Below are 14,107 nucleotides of genomic sequence, written 5' to 3'. Positions count from 1 at the left end.
CCTGTGCCGCCTCACTTTCTTGAAAGATTTCTATTTTAATTCCATCAATTCCTGGTGCCTTGTTCATTGTCAATTCCTTCAATGTACCTTGGACTTCCTCCTTCAGGATCATTGGCTCTTGATCATATGCTACCTTGAAATGGTTGAACATCAGCCATTTCTTAAACATTGGCTACCTAAAATGGGGGTGGGGTGTGCTGTAAAGGCACGAAGTTGTTAGCTTACAAGTTTTCAAGAGGGAGTTTAGTTTCAGAGTGTGCAGGGAAAGGTGGAAACCCCACTGAATAGTTTTCCTCTTGTCTAGAAGGGTCTGATGAAAGGAGATGGGGATAGGATTTTTTTTTATTCAATAATGAGACATTGTTATCATGACTAATTGTGATTATCACAACTGTAAAGGTATAACTTCTGTAACAAAAAGGGAGGCATGGTTAATATTAGAGTCCAGGAACAGTGGACCTTAGGACCATCAAGGGAGAAGAGCAGGAGTGGAATGTGGGACCTTACCCAGAGAAGCAGCGACACCATAGATGGAAGCAGAAATGAGGACATGGAGAGACTGTGTGCTGGAGGCCAGAAGGCTGGATTCCAGAATGTGCCCTTTGGTTGTTTAAATGACTATCCCTGCCAGGTTTTTTGTTTGTTTGTTTGTTTTCTCTTGATGAAAGAAACAATCTATGATAGTTTTACGGGGTGGAAGAAATGATACATGTGCTACAGGGTAGCAATATACAAACAGAGGGAGGTTGGCAGAGGAAAGATGGGGGTGGCTGGGTACACAGGGAGGAATGCAGTGGTTGGAGTGAATAGAGGTAAATGCTGTTAAATGTTGGTGCATGGAAGGGATTGCAGCCATGTAATGAAGTAAAGTATATGATTGGTTGAATGTAAAACTGATGATCTGCTCTGTAATCCTTCACTTAATTCACAATAAAAGGGTTAAAAAAAAAAAAAAAAGCAAGGGCTGAGGACAGAAGTGAGAAGAAAAGATTTGTACACAGGAAAAAAAAAAAGATTTGATAATGTCCAGGATGGGAAGGGAGTAGAAGAAAAATCATTAACAACATATTAACTTGGATAAAGTGGAAGGTAAGATACAATGAAGGATGCATGAAAGATAAAGTTACTCAGACTCCTAGCAGTTGGGTAGAAGAGGGAGCTGAAAAGAGGTCACATCAGCGCTCTGCATCATGGGGGAGTGCTGGTCAACTAAAAGAGCCAAACTGAGGCAACAACTACAGCACAGTAAACAGAATAGCTGTCACAATAAGGAGAAAGATTATCAATCACCTCTACATGGTAACCATATAGCAATCCATCACATTCAAGATCAGTTCCTATGCCGCTGTCAAATATATCAGTGCCCAAATCGTCGGTTTCACATGTGTCCTGCAATGTAGAAGGAATAAGTTCTGAATTAGAAAAAGTATTCATTAAAGAAAATAGTGGGAAGGAGGACATTTGTACTTCAAGATAGATCTTGTGATGATCTTTTTGATAATGAATGCAATGCCATCCCTCTTCAATTTGTCATCCCAGGCATAGTAAACCATTGATTGTCCAATTCAAGGTGGCCAATACCTATCCATTTCAACTCATTAGTTGAAGATATTGATCTTTATGCATTCCATTTCATTTTTAACGATTTCCAATTTTCCTAGATTCATATTTTCTGCATTCCACATTCCAATTATTAATGGATATTTACAGCTATTTTTTTCTCATTTTGGATTATGCCCAATCAGCTAATGAAAGTCCCAAAGGTTTTGCTCCAACCATGTAATTAAGGTCAACTCTACTTTGAAGAAGTAACTTTTCCCAGTTATATTGTGAGTGCTTTCCAACCTGAGGGGCTTATCTTCCAGCACTATTATCAGATAATGTTCTACTGCTATTCATAAGGTTTTCAAATGACTCATCATTCATAAGTGATGCACATCTCCTTCTTCCTAGTCTGTCTTAGTCTGGAAACGCCACTGAAACTTGTCCACCACAGGTGACAGGTTATTTAAAATATATATGGCATAACTTCCAGCATTACAGTAGCACACCAGCCACCACAATAAGACAAACTGGCATAAAGAGCATCATACATGAAGAAAGCAAAAGGTCATTTTAAAGATAGGAAAGAATGAAAACATGAAAATGAATTTCAGAAGAGACTTTGAAACTTGATCTCGAATGTAGAGAAGTTAAAGCAACTGGCAGAAATGATTAAATAAGAAAGCAGAAATAAATGAACAGAACAAGGAAATACTGAGTAGTCTAAAATCAGGAAAGGGGTGTGCCAGGATGTATCTTTTCACCATACTTATTCAATCTGTATGTTGAACAAATCATCTGAGAGACTGTATTACATGAAGAAGAATGTGGCATCATGATTGGAAGAAGACTCATTAACAACCTGCAATATGCAGATGGTACAATCTTGCTTACAGGAAGTGAAGATGATTAAAAAATCTTACTGATGAAGATTAAAGGCTACAGGTATGGATTGCACCTTCAGTATGGATTGCACCTCAATATAAAGTCTTTATAAAAGGACTAATAAATAACATCAGTAATAACTGGAGAAAAGGTTGAAGCTGTCAAAGACTTCATTTTGCTTGGATCCACAGTATATACTTATACCAACAGCCGTCAAGAAATCAAACAATCGGAGCCCTAAGGACAGACATGGTGATGGTCTGGAGGTTGAGTGTTGTCTCCGGTGCTCAAGGTGACCGAGCTCTGTTCCTCCAAACTCCAGTGATCAGACCTGCTCTTGCCTCAGCATTTCTCCAGGACCGGTCTACTCTAGGAGTGCAGCACATTCACCTGTCCCCCAGCCACTGTTCTGGTTCCAAGGTTGCATCTCTCCACTGGATTGGTGAGAGAGTTGTCAGTGTTTTGCCCCTGAGCCTTCTTCCCACTGCTTATTTGAATCCTTGCTCTGCGATGGATTACTCTCTAGCTGCAGTTCTCACTCTCCATTGTCACTGGGGCATGGGGCAGGTTGTTACTATGTCCATGAGGATGCACACAAGAAAGCTGCCAAGGCTGGCCTCCTGGCACTCTTGGCTCTAACCTCTGCTGGTTTGTGCTATTTCAACTATCATGATGTAGGCATCTGAAAAGCTGTGGCCATGCTGTGGAAGCTCTGACTTGACATTGTTGTTGTTGTTAAGTGCCGTCGAGTCGGTTCCGACCCATAGCGACCCTGTACAGGGTTTCCGAGGGTGTAAATCTTTACGGGAGTAGAAAGCCTCATCTTTCTCCCGCGGAGCAGCTGGTAGTTTCGAACCGCTGACCTTAAGGTTCGCAGCCCGATTCGTAACCACTACGCTACCAGAGCTCCTTTTAAGGGACTTGACATAGTCCCTTAAAAAATGATTGTACACCTCTCTGCCTCAGCTCGGTCACCCCGTTCAACTATCAGTAGGGAAGAAATAACAGATGTCCATTGGTGGTACAACCCTCGTCTAATCACTTGATTCTTTTCACAATTTAATCTTGGAGGAAAAGGTTTGAGAGGAATTAATATTCACAGAATAATGAGACTGCCTTCCATATTCTTGTGAGATAATGGGATGGTCTCCTAACTTTTTAGAAGACTCACAGCATGACAAAACAATGTATGAGCATGTACCTTTTAATTTATCAATCTCTTAATGGGAATTCAATTTGTTAATATCAGCATATTACGACCATACCTTTTCAATATTTGTTCTAGGAATGGTGGCAATGAGAATGTCTGTTAACTCAAAAGTAAAGATTTTGCAGAAAATTATAACTGTCTTTTGGAAATGTCCTCTGTTTTTTTCATGCTTTTCTGTTGATGGTTACATATCCTAGTGAAACTTTAAAATGAAGAAATGTCTCATTAATTTCTGAATTTTAGGAGGTAAAGCTTGGAGAATGTTTGAATATAGAGAAGTTCCATTCCTTGTAGATGTATTAAAATATAGATTGCAAACTGAGACATATCCTTCAAATGTCCTTAAATAATCTGCCTACAAATATAAAACTGAAAAGTAACAAACTGCTATTTTCCTACTTTGAGCATCTCTAATGTGAAAATGTATTCTACGAAAACAAAAAATTTAAAAATAAAACGATACATAATTTTAAAAAATCATACAATTTATTGCATTAGGCAGATCTGCTGCACAATACCTCTTTAAGCCATTCAAGAGCAAAGATATCAATTTGTGGACTAAGGTATACCTGACCCAAGCCATGGTATTTTCAGTCACCTCAGATGCATGTAGAAGTTGGACAATGAATAAGGAAGACCATGGAAAAATCAAAACATTTTAATTATGGTGTTGGTAAAGAATAATGAAAGTACCATGGACTGTCAGAAAAATGAACAAATCTGTGTTGAAAGAAGTGCAGCTAGAATGTTCCTTAGAAGTCAGGATGGTGAAATTTTATTTCTCATACTTTGGACATGTTGTCAGGAGGGACCATTCCCTGGAGAAGGACATCATGCTTACCAAAGTGGAAGGTCAGCAAAAAAGAGGAAGACCCCCAGCGACATGAATTGACACAGTGACTACAACAATAGGTTCAAATGTAACAATTGTGAGGATGGCACAGAACCAGGCAGTGTTTACTTCTGTTGTGCACAGGGTTGCTATCAGTCAAAAATGATTTGATGGCACCTAACAATAGTGAGCTCTGGTAGCGTAGTGGTTACGAATCGGGCTGCGAACCTCAAGGTCAGCAGTTCAAAACTACCAGCTGTTCCTTGGGAGAAAGATGAGGCTTTCTGCTGCTCCTGTAAAGATTTCCAGCCTCGGAAACCCTGTACAGGGTCGTTATGAGTTGGAACCGACTCCACGGCACATAACAAACAATAGTGAGGTTGGCCCAGGATCAGGCAGTGTTTTGTACTGCTGTGCTTAGGGTCACTATGAGTCGGTACCGACTCGATGGCACCTAACAACAACAGCAGTTGTCTAGTTTGTCTTTTGCTGTTTGTCTATTTTTTGTTTATGTTTGATATATGCTATAAATTGGAGTCCTGGTGTGGCTCTGTAGGTTAATGCATTGGACTGCAAGGTCTGTTTGAACCTCAAGGTCGGCGGTTCAAGCTCTCTAGCTGCTCATTGGAAATGCTACACAGAATCGCTATGAGTCAGAACTGACTTGACAGCACTTAATAGCATAAACTGGAGCCCCTATAGTTTGCTCCTGGAGTCCTGGTATGGTGTGTTAGGGCAAGCACTGGACTGCAAGGTTGGTTTCTACTGCAAGGTCAGTGGTTCAAAATCACCCACCACTCCTTGGAATGGAAACCGACTAGACAGCACTAAACAACAAGTTTGCTCCTATTTTTTTCTTTGATGGTCTTTATAGTTCCAGATTGTCGTGCCACATCTGGCCTGCTGTTCACCAGCCAGTCTCCCTCTCTTACCATCCCTGCTCAGCTTGTTCTCCAAGCAAGCACTCAATCCACTTCTCTAATAGTTCCTCTGAAGTTCTGGGTTCCAGGAGTTTTATCTATGCTTGCTTCATTTGGTCTCTACCATCTGTTGTGGAGTCCTGGTGTGGCGCTGTGGATTAATGTGCCAGGCTGCAAAGCCATTTGAACTGCAAGGTCGGTGGTTCAAGCTCACCAGCTGCTCCTCAGAAACCCTATACAGGGTCACTTTGAGTTGGAATCGACTCGATGGCACTTAACAACAACAACAAATCTTTGTTGTTGCACTGTGGGTTAATGCATTAAACTGCAAAGTTAATTTGAACCACAAGATTGGTGGTTCAAGCTCACCAGTTGCTCCTTGGAAACCCTATAATACAGGGTCGCTATGGGTCGGAACCGACTTGAAGGTACTTAACAACAACAAAGAGGGTTCATGTAGTGTGTCTGCCTAGTTCGCCATCTTGCCAGTTTTCTAGTTGTGAGGATTTTCGTTTTCTTTACACTGAGATGCAATCCATACTGAAGGCTGTGGTCTTTGATCTTCATCAATAAGTATTTTAAGTCCTCTTCACTTTCAGTAAGCAAGGTTGTATCATCTGCATATTACAAGTTGTTAATGAGTCTTCCTCCAATCCTGATGTCATGTTCTTCATATAATCCAGCTTCTTGGATTATTTGCTCAGCATAGAGTTTGAATAAGTATAGTGAAAGGATGCAACCCTGGAAAATAACTTTGGTGATTTTAAACTATTTACTATCATCTTGTTCTGTTTGAACAACTGCCTCTTGGTCTATGTACAGGTTCCTCAAGAGCACAATTAAGTATTCTGGAATATCCATTCTTTGCAATGTTATCCATAGCTTGTCATGGGCCACATAGTTGAAAGCCTTTGCATAGTCAATAAAACACAGGTAAACATCTTTTTGGTATTATCTGCTTTCAGCCAAGATCCATCTGATATTAACTTTACTCCATTCATGTCACCACAATCAACTGTACTTTGAGGATCCAGCTCTTCCCCAGTCATATTTTAAGTACCTTCCAACCTAAGAGGTTCATTTTCCAGCATGATACCTGACAATATTCTGGTGCTCTTCATCATATTTCAATATTCAATATTCTGGTGCTGACAGCATTCCACTGCTAGTCATAAGGTTTTTAGTGACTAAATAATCAGAAGTAGTTCATCTATCCTTCTTCATAGCCTGAAAGCTCCACTGAAACCTGCCCACCACAGATGACACTGCTGTTATTAAAAATACCGGTGGCATAGCTTACAAAATCATAGTAACACAGAAGTCACCACAATACAACAAACTGACAGATGAGTGGTAACAATACTAATTTCTAATAAAATGGACTATATGGTAAAAAAAAAAAAAAAAAAAACTAGGATAAAAGGCAAAGAAGAACACTGTATCATGATTAAAATGTCATTTGAACAAGAGAATATAACCATAATAAATATTTATGCTCTAAAACAAAAATTATCTTTTGTCTGTCAGTTTGTCATACTATGGAGGGTTGCATGTTTCTGTGATGCTGTATGCTATACCACCAGTATTTTCAATACCGGAAGGCCACCCAGGTAGACAGGTTTCAGGGAAGCTTTCAGACTGAAACAGACTACGAAGAAGGAGAGGCACATTACTTCTGAATGGTTAACCACTGAAAACCTTATGAATAGCAGCAGGATATTGTCAGATATAGTGCCAGAAGATGAGCCTTTCAGGTTGGAAGGCACTCAAAGTACACTTACCTCCTCAAAATAATGTTGACCATGATGTTGAGTATGTAATAAAGCTTACAGTACCTTTATTTGCTGATGGGAATAATTCAAAATGAGAAGAAACGGGTGCAAACATCCATCAATTATCGGAACATGGAATGTACAACTGAAAGTTGTCAGAAATGAAATGGAATGCATAAAGATTGATATCCTGGGCATTAGTGTGCTGAAATGTCATCGTATTGACCATTTTTAATCTGAAGATCATGGTTTGATATTATGGGAACAACAAATTGAAGAGGAATGGCATAGCATCTATTCAAATTTGCAAACCAACCACTGAAGCCAGTGATGAGGAAACTGAAGAATTCTGCTGACTTCTTCAGTATAAAATTGATCAAACATGCAATCAAGATATATTAATAATTACTAGTGATTGGAATGCAAAGGTTAGAAACAAAGAGGAAGAATCAGTAGCTAGAAAATATGGCCTTGGTGATAGAAATGATGCTGAAGATCGCATGATAGAATTTTGCAAGACCAATGACTTCATTGCAAATACCTTTTTTATACAATATAAAAGGTGACTATGCACAGGGACCTCACCAGATGGAATACACAGGGAAGAGATGGTGGAAAAGCTCAGTAGCATTAGCCAAAGCAAGGCTAGGGGCCAACTGTGGACCAGACAGTCAATTGATGATATGTAAGTTCAGGCTGAAGCTGAAGAAAATTAAAACAAGTCCACAAGAGCCAAAATATGACTTTGAACATATCCCACTTGAATTTAGAGGCTTTCTTAAGAACAGATTTGATACATTACACACTAATGACCGAAGACCAGAAGAGTTGTGGGATGACATTAAGAACATTATATAGGAAGAAAGCAAACAGCCATTAAAAACACAGGAAAGGAAGAAAAGAGCAATATGGATATCAGAAGAGACTTTGAAACTTGCTCTCCAGCATATAGATACTAAAGCAATTGGAAGAAAAGAGGAAGTAAAAGAGCTGAATAGAATTTTTCAAAGGTTAGTTCCAGAAGACAAAGTCAAATATTATAATGAAATGTGCAAAGACCTTGAGTTAGAAAACCAAAAGCTATAAATATGCTCAGCATTTTTCAAGCAATCATTTGGGCAGTTAGATGCCCTTTCTGGCTTTTTTTTTTTTTTTTTTTTTTTTAAACTTTGTCTGTGGCAGTTCAAAGAAGGCCTGGTGGTTTTGTGTGTTAAGCATTGGGCTGCTAACTGCAAGGTTAGAGGTTCAAACCCACCATGATTGCATCCATTGTTAGCTAGTCTTAGGTTGGTTTCCAAGCAGTGGGGATGGGTACCTGGACCTATCTGTGCCCCCTGTGATAGGGGCATTGATGTCTAAGATCCAGGGAGAGAACTCTCTTGCTGCATGAAGATGAAATAGACCTGTGACCTAAGCTTTGTGGTTATTCTGTGAGCCATTCAAAGGCCATTTTTCTAGGATACTGGCTCTAGAATTCTAGTGCCCATCTGCAACCCTCTGCTGGGTTATTTGACAAAGCATAGCTGTTGTGTTTAGAAGTGAAAGCTCACACACTTAAATGTATTGATATTTAGTTCCCAAGAGCCTATGTCTGCTACAAAAGCAAATTTCCTATCTTCTCTGGACAACCATAGAAATAGAAGTCAGGCTAGTCTGGTGAGAACTATGGCAACGTATTTCAAGGGGACAACTGGCAGTAGTAACCTTTTTAAGATTGGGTCAGAGGCTTGTCCCACAGAACCTTCACTTTAAAGGCTCTCTACATACTCCTTCATCTCTCCTGTGGTGTAATTGAGGGCTCTGCTGACCCTTTTTCCACTGGCAGCTATGGAACTCTAAATCCAGGAAGTCTGGGAAATGTTTGTTTCCACCTTGATCTCAGAGCTTTCCTGTATGGTGTCCAGATCCCATGTAGAGACAGGAGACAGACAAGAAGCATTCACATTCTGTGATTCTCACATTGAGGAGTGGATGTGCGTCGTCACTTAGGAACCCAGCTTAGATTTTCATTTGATATTGGGAGTCACTATTTAATCATCTCCTTATTTCTAAAGATTAGAATGTCTTGTTTTGTTTGACATGTTACCTCATTTAATATGGGCAACCACCATGAGGTACAACTAAATGATATCTTTATCAACATACTGTGATGCGGACTCAGGCATGAAGAGATTCTCATTTGCAAAGGTCAAGGCAAAAGGTTGAGATTTAACCACAGATCTTCAGATTCTTTTTTTTAAGACGATTACTTCCTCTATACCTCACTCCTTTCAGAGGAAATTATCTCCTCTTCCCATCAGTATGTCCTTAACATTTAAAAATTTAAATGTAAACATAAAGGTATAAAATTGAAGATGCCAAAATTCTTTTTTTCAAAAGTGTCACAAGCTTATCTTTTAAATCTTAGAATTCTGCATTTACAGAGACTTATAACAAGTAATTTAAATTAAAGGTCTTTTAAACTTTACAATAAAAACTAAAAAAAGACATTTCTGTCCTAGGTAATTACTATTCTAAAAATGCAAAGTTGAGAAAGTTTGCCATCTGAGGTGTGCAACTGTTGGTTTCTCCCTGTCAGAGGAAAGAAGAGTGATAAAAATTGAAGACACATTTAATCCAATGGAGTAATGAACCATGTGATCTTCAGTCTTCACAACGTTGAGACCAGAAGAACTATCAATTGTTCTGAAAAGGGTCACATTAGAAAGCCCTGGATAGCATAGGAGAAAGTGTGTAACAAAACTCAAAACCACACAAAAAGACCACGCTTACTAGTCAGATAGAGACTGGTGGAACCAGGAGACTATGTTCAATGTAAAACTGATGATCTGCTCTGTAAACCTTCACTCAATTCACAATAAAAAGTGTAAAAAAAAATTCTAAATCAGAAAATCCGAGAACTTTATTTATTTATTTATTTTTGGCTATCAGCTCCAAAACAGATAGTCCTGCACCACGCAGAGAACTTGCAGGTGTGCAAAAAGAAACCCCTCTTTATTGGAGTCCTTGACCTCTTGCTCATAGAGTATTAGGCTTTCTGAGTCATAAAGAAAGTCCTGGTACCATAAAGGTTTACACGCTCTCTACGCCAGTAAAGATTTACAGCAGTACAACCCCTATACAGGATTGCTATGAGTCAGGACCTACTCGTGGCAAACAGCAACACAGAAATAGAGTCTTAAAGGGTCTAAATTTGGCCATGATTTTCTCCAGCTGGGTAAATGTGGGTTGCTTTGGTCTTTTTTTGGTTTTCTTGTTTAAAGAGTATATATCTGGATTTTAGGTATTTTAACAGTTGTTGTTAAGTGCCATCAAGTCGGTTCCAACTCATAACGGCCCTGTATAGGGTTTTCAAGGAGCGGCTGGTGAGCTTGAACCGCCGACATAGAGGTTCAAACTGACTTTGCAGTCCAGGGCATTAACCCACAGCGCCACACTAGTACCTGCTGATTAAACTGAATTAGGACAGTTGCAACCTGCAGCAACTTGAAAAAGTTCTACCATGTCCTTGTAATTCAAGAACATTCTTATAAATGTGGCTTTAAGCATATTTTTTACTAGATAATTTATATGGACTCCATGGCAACCAACAGCAAAGGTAGTTAACCCAACCAACCCAGTGCCTTGGAGTGTGCTGGTCTGAATGCAACTAATTGATCACAGCCAGTTACAGGTTCCGCCTCATAAGGACCTATTATATATGGTTTCTAAAGCTATAAATCTTTGTTATTGTTGTTGTTGTTAAGTGCCGTCGAGTCGGTTCCGACCCATAGCGACCCTGTACAGGGTTTCTGAGGCTGTAAATCTTTAGGCAAGCAGAAAGCCTCATCTTCCTCCCACGGAGCAGTTTCGAACTGCTGACCTTAAAGGTTCGCAGCCTGATTTGTAACCACTATGCTACCAAAGCTCTTTTAGTGAACCAGAAAACCTTATCCTTCTCCTGTGGAGCAACTGGTGGATTTGAACAGCCTACCTCGCAGTTAGCAATCCAGTGCTTATCCTACAGCGCCACCAGGGCTCCTTAAAGGTTGTTGTTGTTGTTGTTGTGTGCCGTGAAGTCGGTTCCGACTCATAGTGACCCTGTACAGGGTTTCCCAGGCTGTAAATCTTTACGGGAGCAGAAAGCCTCCTCTTTCTCCCTCGGAATAGCTGGTAGTTTCGAACTGCTGACCTTAAGGTTCACAGCCCCATTCACAACCACTACGCTAAGGCCTGTTGTTATTTCCGTCGTGGTACTCTAGCTCCCTCTTGTGGTCAATCGTGAGATGGCCAGCTGAAAGCCTTGTATTAGTATTTTCAACCCGCTTTCGGAATAGTCCTCAGAGTAATCAAGGGCACTGTGTTCCTACGTTTGAAGGAACTGGAACTGCAAGTACCATTGTGGTTGAAAATTTACTCTCGGCAAGAGAAACAAACTGATTTTGAAGCTTTGAAAAAAAAAGAGTAGAAAACAGAATCCCTCTGAACCCAGACATGTGCATGTGGCCTGATCTATCCCTTGCTTCTCTCTGTGACTTCCCTCTACGGGGCCCTTACTGTATCAACTCCAACTAATTTCCATTTCCAAGCCTCCTTTGCTGGGGGCTCTCTTTCAAGCCCTCCCTGTTACTGGCCAGAAACAATGGGTCCATAGGCGTGACAGACGGCAAGGCCTTATTACAAGAGCTCTCATGAGCTGAGACCAACCGGAAAATTCCCTCAAATTCTGTCTGCATCCAAGGGTTTTTCAAGTATCTTTTCTAAGGTGAGAATTACATCAGAATCCTGTTATACAAACAATTTCATATGAGTTCAAGTTAAGCACGTGGAATAAGGGATTCTGAAGCTGTGGCTCTTAGCATGTCTTATTTCAATTTTCAATCTCCACCCAGGGGAATGCTTTTTATATAGGGTAAGTACAAGACTGCTAACCACGTGGTCGGCGATTCAAACCCACCAAATGCTCCTCTGAAACCCTATACAAGGTAGCTATGAGTGGGAATTTACTCATCAGCACTTAACAAAAATGTTCCCTCTAACCCAGGTTCATGCTATTTCTGGTGATTAATGGTTTATGGCCTGTCTTTGGTTTCAACAAACCTATCTGTTGTTTTTCAGAAAGTTACAACTACTTCTCATATCTTGCTAGGAGGAACACTGGGAAATTCCTTTAAAGAATATCATGCATTCCTCTAGAGAACACTGTGTATTGTACCCACCTAGCCCCAAACACTATCATAAGAGGGTATTTAGAGGGAGGCCTGGCAAAGTCAAGATACTTGGACCAGAGGGGCCCCTGAGGCATCCTCACCTTGCATGATGTTCCCATAAACCACTCCAAGTCCCACCATGGACTGATTTTTGGTATGAAATGATAGGGTTTAGATAAACTACACGTTGTTATTAGGTCCATCCAACCAGTTTCAACTCATAGAGACCCTATGTACAATAGAACAAAATGCTGCTCGGTTCTGCACCATCCTCACAATTGTTAATGTTGGAACCCATTGCTGCTTACCACTGTGTCAATCCATCTCTGTGGAAGTCTTCCTGTTGTTCGCCGACTCTCCACCTTACCAAGCATGAGCCACAAAACACAGCATGTGATAATAGGCAACAGGGCACAAACTAAGTCTGGAAAGTCTTAGCCCCATTAGCTCCCCAGCTGGCTGAGCCACTCTGAGCATATCTGCTCTTTTAGCTGGGGGTGGAAACTGTTTGCCCTTCTGCCCTGGCTCTTCAAGTAGCTACTTCTCCTCTATAGCTGAATTAGGGGAATGTTCCCTGGTTCCATTCTGTTTGCTACCATATGTTCTCAACTTCCAAACCCAAGTTTCTGGTTTCCCCACTTGCTCAGCCTTGGCTGCCCTCTTAATCCCCTCCCCATCAGGGTACCTCACCTTTGCCATAGGTGAGAACTTTTCTAGCCTCCTAGACCAGTTATTTTCAACTTGGCTGAAAATTGGAGAGCTCTTAAAGATCGTTTGCTATTTGTGCTTTTGTTTAGTATTTTAGATAATCTGTTGCTAAAATCTAGGCCCAAGGGTACTGCCCTTGAATTTTGTTGTTGTTGTTGTTGTTAATCACTACCTTCTAGTATCCTTTTTGGTAAAATGAGAGTGCTGAGCAAGTGGGTTGCTGGGCTCCCACCAATTATTTTGTTTGGCAAAGTAAGAGTTACGTAGTTCCTGCAATGTGAGGAAATTCAGGTCCTCCCATCTTGGCATGTGGGTTCTCACACAGAGCTGCAATTCTTAGACTACATAAATCTAGAAGTATGGGCTTCCGCTTTAAGCTCTCAGCAATATAAAAAGTTACCATGGAGTAGATTCTGACTCATGGTGGTCCCATGTTTTACAGAGTAAAACTGCTCCATAAGGTTTTCTTGGCTGTAATCTTTTCTTCCTTTCTTCCATCCTTCCTTCCTTCCTTCCTTCCTTCCTTCCTTCCTTCCTTCCTTCCTCCCTCCCTCCCTCCCTCCCTCCCTCCCTCCCTCTCTCTCTCTCTCTCTCTCTCTCTCTCTCTCTCTCTCTCGTTCTTTTTGTTGTGAATTGGGTGAATGGTTACAGTGCAGACAACCAATTTTACATTAAAAAATCATACACACTTCATTTCACCTCAATGATTACAGTCCCCTTAAAGTTATATCACTTATCCCACATCCTCCCTGTGTTTCCTATTTCCATTTCTTCTTCTTTCCTAACCCTTCTGAATTTTGTCCTTGGGTAAATACTGCCCTTTTTATTTCAAATGTTTGATTATTCTAAGATGTGCATACCTCACTATTTTTGTTGCTCCCCTTATAGACCTGTCTTGTGTTTGGCTGAAAATTGAGCCAAGTTTGTTTCCAGACCTCAAGGATGACTAAGGGCTGTAGTCTCAGGTGTTGCACCAGTCTCCATCTGACCAGTAAGCCTGGTCTCTTTAATGATTTTGAGTTTTGTTCCACATTTTCTCCAACTCTATT

The 14,107-nt window shown here is 40.4% G+C and overlaps 1 pseudogene; it reads left to right on the top strand.

Annotated features, from left to right (window-relative positions):
* The first annotated feature begins 2,676 nt into the window (after window positions 1-2,676).
* On the top strand, window positions 2,677-3,143 carry LOC102839435 (annotated as a pseudogene).
* Window positions 3,144-14,107: the final 10,964 nt, after the last annotated feature.

The sequence above is a fragment of the Chrysochloris asiatica genome, unplaced genomic scaffold (genome assembly GCF_000296735.1).
Source record: "Chrysochloris asiatica unplaced genomic scaffold, ChrAsi1.0 scaffold00389, whole genome shotgun sequence".
Lineage (NCBI taxonomy): Eukaryota > Metazoa > Chordata > Mammalia > Afrosoricida > Chrysochloridae > Chrysochloris > Chrysochloris asiatica.
The sequence above is the reverse complement of the archived record's forward strand: the minus strand, read 5'-3'. Positions and strand labels throughout refer to the sequence as shown.